Genomic DNA, 6,857 nt, shown 5'->3' on the forward strand with positions numbered 1-6,857 from the left:
AGACGTGACACAAAGACATTTTTTTAACTTTTAATGAAATACGTACTACTGGTAACATCCGCAAATATGAAGCCTACTGTAAATCCTTTATCAAACAGTGTCTGTAACACGGCTGATGAAAAAGATTACCGTAATATATTTCACAGGAAAAAGTCCATCCATTCACTGCCTCAGAATGACTTCATTACTCACTTCCTCAGTCTCTTTTTCGTTGTCGCTGTCAGTGTCATCTTAACGTGCAGCAGCTCTATTTCCTTCTTTGACAGCCAGGTCGATCGCCTTTAACTTGAAAGCTGCATCATATGCATTTCTCCGTGTGTTTTCCATGATGAGGGTGCGTGCATAAAGCGCAAAATGACTGATATTAAGATCCGATGTGACGAAGTCAAATGTTTTTGCGGCACAAGCTCATTGTCCCGCAAGAAAAATCCATAAATAAGCTGCATCGTTTTAAAAGCCGCAGTGTTAAAAACCGCAACAAAAAGTAGCGGCTTATAGTCCGAAATTTACGGTATGTTCAAATAGGAAGCTTGAAAATGTAAAATTGGGTCATTTTTTATATATTAAATGGTGCTGTCAGATGATTAAAAAAATGAATCTAATTAATTACAGGATTTGTAATTAATTAATCTAATTAATCTCATTTTAATCTCATATCTGCTTAAGGACTCCAAATAAAGAATTCAAATTTCATGACATTACAAAATTGTAGTGCACAACTAATAAAATGAATACACGTAAGAAGAAAAGATTTAAAATCCACATTAGTGATTGAATAAAAAGTTTTTATTGAAAAAAAAGTTATTTTCATAATATGACATTTAAATTCATATGCCCTTTAATCTTATAATTATGGCTCTTTTTTTACAATTGTTCAAATCTTATGAATTCTACATTTTTATTGCATAATCACGATTCACTATCTCATAGCCTAATTCCGGTGATTTTTTTATGATGTAAAAAGTTGTTTTTTTCTTCTTTTTAAAATTAATTAACGATGCCATGTCTCGTTTATTTCCTCAAATCTTTCATCGGGGAAATGTAGAACCTGGGTCTTTGCAGACACACAGTGACCTGGTTTCCCGGTTTGGGTTTTGGTCCTGGCTGCTGTCCATCGTCTTGCGTGCGGTCTCCACCCTCTTGACTTTATAAATGAACCGAGCTCCGTCCTGCAGCGGAGTTTGCACCGCTCGTGAGCTGCTGAATGGACGCAACATTTTCACCTCAGTTCTGCTTTGTTTGGTTTGGCTAGCAAGGCATGTTTCAAGTGACGTGCCACTGACAAGTAGGGGTCCTTCAGTGGGCCAAGTTTGAAATATGCATTTCTTACAGTCTATAGTTTCTGGGTAAAATTTACATTGAATTTTTTATTCAAGTGTGCTATAATTAATCTTGCGTCAATTTTTATAACACGCTAATTTGCAATGTAATTTATTAATTAATCTCATTAACGCGTTAAAGTGACAGCTCTAATATTAAAAGAAAATATGGCGGACTTCCTGTTTGGTTTTGATTATGGGTGCAAGAGGATATTTTGTAGGTCCTGACATGATTAACATAGAAAAATATTGTCATGCATGTCAGAGAATAAAAAAACTCTTTCGGAAAGGTAAAAAAGGGGTGCGCCGAGACATCAAAGTTTGATGGTACGCCATGCCCTTTAACGAAATAACGTGCGGAGCACAACGGGAGAACTTAGACATGTCTATAACAAACAGTTTACAATGATTGGATAAAGGCTTTTGTCGAAGTTCATTCAACTAGGAAACCTGTGAAAAAGGAATTTCAGCCATTTTTCTTGCATTAAAAAAAATATGGCGGACTTTCTGTTTGGTTATGACTATGGAGGTGAGAGGATTTTTTGAGAGGATTTTTTGTAGCTCCTGACATGCTTAATGTGCGTAAAAAAATTTGTGCATGTAGGATAAAAAGACCTATATGGGGAGGCCATTTTTAAAATTTCAAGGGGGCGCCACTGAGTCATTTAGCCACGCCCACTTTTCTACTCACATGACAAGTTTAATTTTTCTACTGGGATCATGTGTTTGGTGACTTGACACCTATATTAAGCCCCTTAACAAACTACTTTCTCTTTGTGACGAACAATGTGTCCGAATGGCGGCACCCTTTGACGAAATAATGTGCGGAGCACAACGGGAGATCTTCAACATGTCAAGAATACACAGACACAGACTTTGTGTCAATCGGATAAAACGCTTTTGTCGGAGTTCATTCAAATAGCTAACTTGTGAAACGCGAATTTGAAACTTTCAAAAGAAATATGGCAAACTTCCTGTTTGGTTTTGACTATGGGTCTTAGAAGATTTTATGTAAGACCTCACATGCTTAATGTGCATAAAAAAATTCAGGCATGTAGGACAAAAAAAACCTCTATGGGAAGACCTTTTTGAAAATTGCAAGGGGGTGCCACAGACCCGAATGGATTAGAGCAGCGAACAATCAAGCCGAGAGCTGCGCATATGGATGATTATCGTTCACCGGAAAAGATCTCTCTTCAAAGAAGGGCTTGCTGACAGTTATAACTGATGAGAAGACCTACTTCAGTATCCAGTGGTGGTGGAACCTTGTTTGCCAGTTGCTAAAGATGAGTCCACTTTAGAGCAGTTTTAGAAGTTGGAATGTGCGATGTGTCTGCTGTAATGCACTCTTGTGTGAAGAGTGGTGGTAACTGAATCCTTCTAAATTATAACCTCTTATATGCAGGTTCATCTGGTTTTGTCAGTGTTTTTGACTGTTGCCTTTTAGACATTGTAGAAAGCTGTAAACTGACATTTTCTTTGTTTCTATCAAGGTCTTGGGCTACTTCATTCAAAATGAAGGTTGTGTCAATTTGGGTGTCTAAAAGCACATAGACAAGAACTTCTTCGTCTGGCTGTTTTATGGATGAGACCCAGACTGGTACAATTGAGGATGGGCGTGTGCTAAGACCTTCTTGCTTGACTCTATTCGTCATTGTCGTTTCGTCCTTTTGCAGAAAATGCATAAGGATTCTACTTTGTGTTGTGTTTGCGATCAGTGTCTTTGCTTGAATGTCTGGTTAGGTTTCTCACCTTCCGTGCTCTTTAGGGCTTATATTAAGGATACAGGGAGGCAGGCAAGATCTTCTACCTTTGATATGAACTATACAAACTTGCTAAATGGTGGATACCCAGCCTTTGCTTGTCTTGCTTCCATGGCTTTTCTGTTACAACTAGATACCAACCAATCTGGTAGTTTCATAAGATTTTTTTGAAGTTCTCAGCCTCTTACCTTTGTAGCTCCATAGCTTCATTTTCTTGTTCTTCTTAGACTGCTAATACTTCCTTGGTGTGCAACAGCCTCATTTCTTTTAGCTGAGCGAATGCTAGAGGCAATGGAGCCAAACCTTGTACGATGAGAGTGTGGTCTTGAACCAGTTGAGTCAAAGGTATATCCAACATCTGTCCATGGTACATCCTCTTGCTTAACTGTGTGTCTACTTAGTTCTCTTTGTGCTCTCTGAACGATGACACTGGAAAGCATGTGTCGCTTTGTGTCACAGGTCTGGTTCAAGAGTTTGCGTTTGATGTAACTCTTCAAAAATTATCTTTATATCAGAACACAATATCAACTCCTTTAAATCTTCCTTGGAAGGGTTGTATTTCAATGTTTTCTTGCTTATTCTTGCCTGACACTTCCATTTCTCATAGATGATTCTGTACTTTTGTTGTTCACTTTGAAGCTTTTCATATAGAAAGTTCCTTTCTCTTTTCTGTAAGTGTTTGGTTTCTTTCACTTCTTCGTGGTCATTTAACTTCTGTCATTTCATTGGAGATTACTTTCAGAAGTTCACTTGTGTGTGATATTTTGGGATAGCTTCTAGTATGTGTGTAGCGACTGAGCTTGACTGAGATCTTATATTGAGTGCTATCTGTAAAAGTTTCTCACTGTAAACTTAAATAGTGCATCAGAAAAACTGTACCTGCCTTCCACTTAGCTAGATCAGGGAGTAGCTTAAGTTAGACAAAAAACATAAACAAACATAAATATGTAATTATAAACCGTAATTGCTGAGGCAGTAAAATTAAAAGTGCATTAAATCCCTATTTTTTTTGCATGTTCATATTTATTTGGTGACCCTTTAAACTTTATTTAAGTTGGCTTTTAAACTAAATAGTCTCTGTTTCTTGCATACACATAGCTTCACAAGTTTGCAGGAGGTAACGTGTGCTCACCGAGCATGTCCGTCCCTTAATTCTGTTGCAGCGGAACCAAAAACAAGGAACTTTAGTACCACATTGAAACGTAAATATTTGAACAGTGTTTTTAACCTCTTACCTTAACATCCATGAATTATTCCTTATCTATTAATCTTACATGAAATTATGAGAATATGAAATCATTTATGACTCATGAACTTAACATTTTATCAAACAAAATTCCCAATAAGTTTTCCTTCCTGCACACAGACTGCAACTCACCGCTGTATTCTTGTCTTTTAAAGCAAGCAGGAGAATAATGTTGGTGTTTCAGAGACAGGATGCTGATGTGCTGATGTGTCAGCTTGCCTGCCTGTTGTCGGCTATTTCACATAAAATAATGAATCAGTGCTTTTTAATGTTAGTAACTTTAACAGCGTTATTCAAACAAGGGTTTGACATAGGTTCTAACATGGAATTAGATTTCTGTATTTATTAAAAGTGGGAAGATAAATGAACTAAGAGAAAAAAAAAATTATCAAATTGATAGCAAAAAAGCATTTTATACCTGAAAAACCTCTCAAAATTCTTTTGTAATAAAGACATGAATCTAACTCCAAATGTTGCCATTTGATGCATTGCACCATAGTTAGATTAGAGATAGTTTACATCTGCAGTCCCTCTGCAGGTTAAAATTAGTTTATCACATAGTAATACAAAATATAAAATATGCCTATAAAATAGCAGGCTATCTACACACACACACACATCATGTCATAATCTTTTAAAATAATCCTGCCGTGTGTGGTGCGTCAAGACTGCTCTCATCTGCTTGGAAGGACTTCGGAACCGCTCCAATCTCAAATCAGGGATATTCAACATGTTGGATTGTTGAGGCCCGATTTCTCATCGTGTGCGGTGTCCCCCGAGGGGGAAACGGCCACAAGCCTGTTGACGGTGACGCGTAGCCAATCAAAAAGCGAGGTGACTTAGTGGTGAGGAATGCCGGGACCACGCGGGGAATCCAAAAATCCAAACACATTTGATCTCGAGAGGTTTTGCGAGATTTCCCGTCTGATCGGAGGATGTTCGCGAGTGAAATCTGTTCCTGTGTGGTGTGTTGATGTTGCTGTATGGCCGCACACCACACACTGTGCGACCAAAGCTGTGAAACCTCTGATTATTTATCGCTGTGTGTGGTCTGTAAGGTTTGGGAAATCGGCCAACAATTTTAAAATCCTGCCGTCTGAACTAGGCATTAAGTGTACCCACTAACACCGCGTCTGTAACCACTAACCACCGCTCATCACTGTTTAACTTTAAAGTAGGGTTCTTTCAATCAAAAGAGCACTCGACAAAGTAAAGAGTGAATTTACAGAACAACATACCACCCTTTTCTTTAAATGCACGATTCTGATCTTTTGAGGGAAATTTTTGGGAAAAAGTCTCCCTCCTTCACTTAGATGTTAAGCTTGGCTTTTTTACCTTCCCAGTTCTAACTCCCTTTTTGTCCCTTTGACAATGTGGTCATATAGTGGCCATAATAACAGTGGTCTACATAGGACCTGACCTCTGCTGGTGCATGCTGTGCACTTTAACCCCTCACCTTAGTACATGTATGCCAGTTTTACAGAAAGAGTAGCGTTTGTATTTTTAAAGACATAACGTCAGGATTTCTAAATACCCTATACTTAATGCTGTGATACCAGTGAAAACAAGTTAAAGCCCAGAGACATTTATTTAGGAAGGTTTTATGTTGATTTCGAAGAAAAAAGGTGTCAACCAATTTTGTTGTGCAGTTGACCTGACATGGCATCTATCTTGAGGATGCGCCTGTTGCCTTAGGGTCATATTTGAGAAAATGACTCCTTAATTGCTACATTGTGCTGCAACAAACATATTTTTTTTTACAGTTCTCTAGTTAGAATTCAATTAAGAAAAGTTGTGTGGTAACTTTTTAGACTTGAAAGTGTCTAAAAGACATAGACTTACTCATTCTCTACTCCCTACTTTACTATATAGTGAGTTTATTGTAGTGGACTATATTCTGCACTCACTTAGAAAAATCAAAAAACATTTCAGACACTACTCACTCACACGCCGGCACTAAGAGTGACGTCATTGTTGTTGTAACGCTGAAACATGCATGTTGCTCATTTCGTCCGTCTGAGAGCCACTCTCAGCCGCTCTCACTGCTTTTCAAAATGCATTGTGGGATAAATTGAGTTGACCATATAGGGTATGACCATGCTCAGAATTTGGACAGCATTAGCAATGGCATGTTCACTATATAGTGCACTATCTAGTGATTTGAGATACGGCTTTAATCTTTGATTTTAGATGCAACAGAGACAGCCATCGAGTGCATCATTCATAATGAAAATGTTGACATTGTAAGCTGGCTTCACAACCTCTTAGTTACAGGAAGAAACAGTCTGGCATTGTTAAATCTGATTATTGGCATTGAACAAATGGGATTTGAATTCCCTTTGCAACCAGCAGATTCCCAGGAAGGAAAAGTATTTTAGCTTCTTTGGGACATGTGATGTGAATTTTCTCTGTTGCTCGGTTAAGTTAATATCATAACTTTCGATCTGCCACAATTTTATTATTCTTTATTTTATTTCAAAATAAAACTAAACTAATTGTTTGTCAACCTTGTTTTTTTATTTACGAGCT

At 37.8% G+C, this 6,857-nt stretch overlaps 1 protein-coding gene across 7 annotated transcripts in view; it reads left to right on the top strand.

Annotated features, from left to right (window-relative positions):
- Positions 1–6,857, top strand: part of sacs (sacsin molecular chaperone) — a 41,998-nt gene that overhangs the window by 19,888 nt on the left and 15,253 nt on the right. The gene's annotated exons all lie outside the window — the stretch shown is intronic.

The sequence above is a fragment of the Symphodus melops genome, assembly GCF_947650265.1.
Source record: "Symphodus melops genome assembly, chromosome: 10".
In the NCBI taxonomy this organism is placed as follows: Eukaryota; Metazoa; Chordata; class Actinopteri; order Labriformes; family Labridae; genus Symphodus; species Symphodus melops.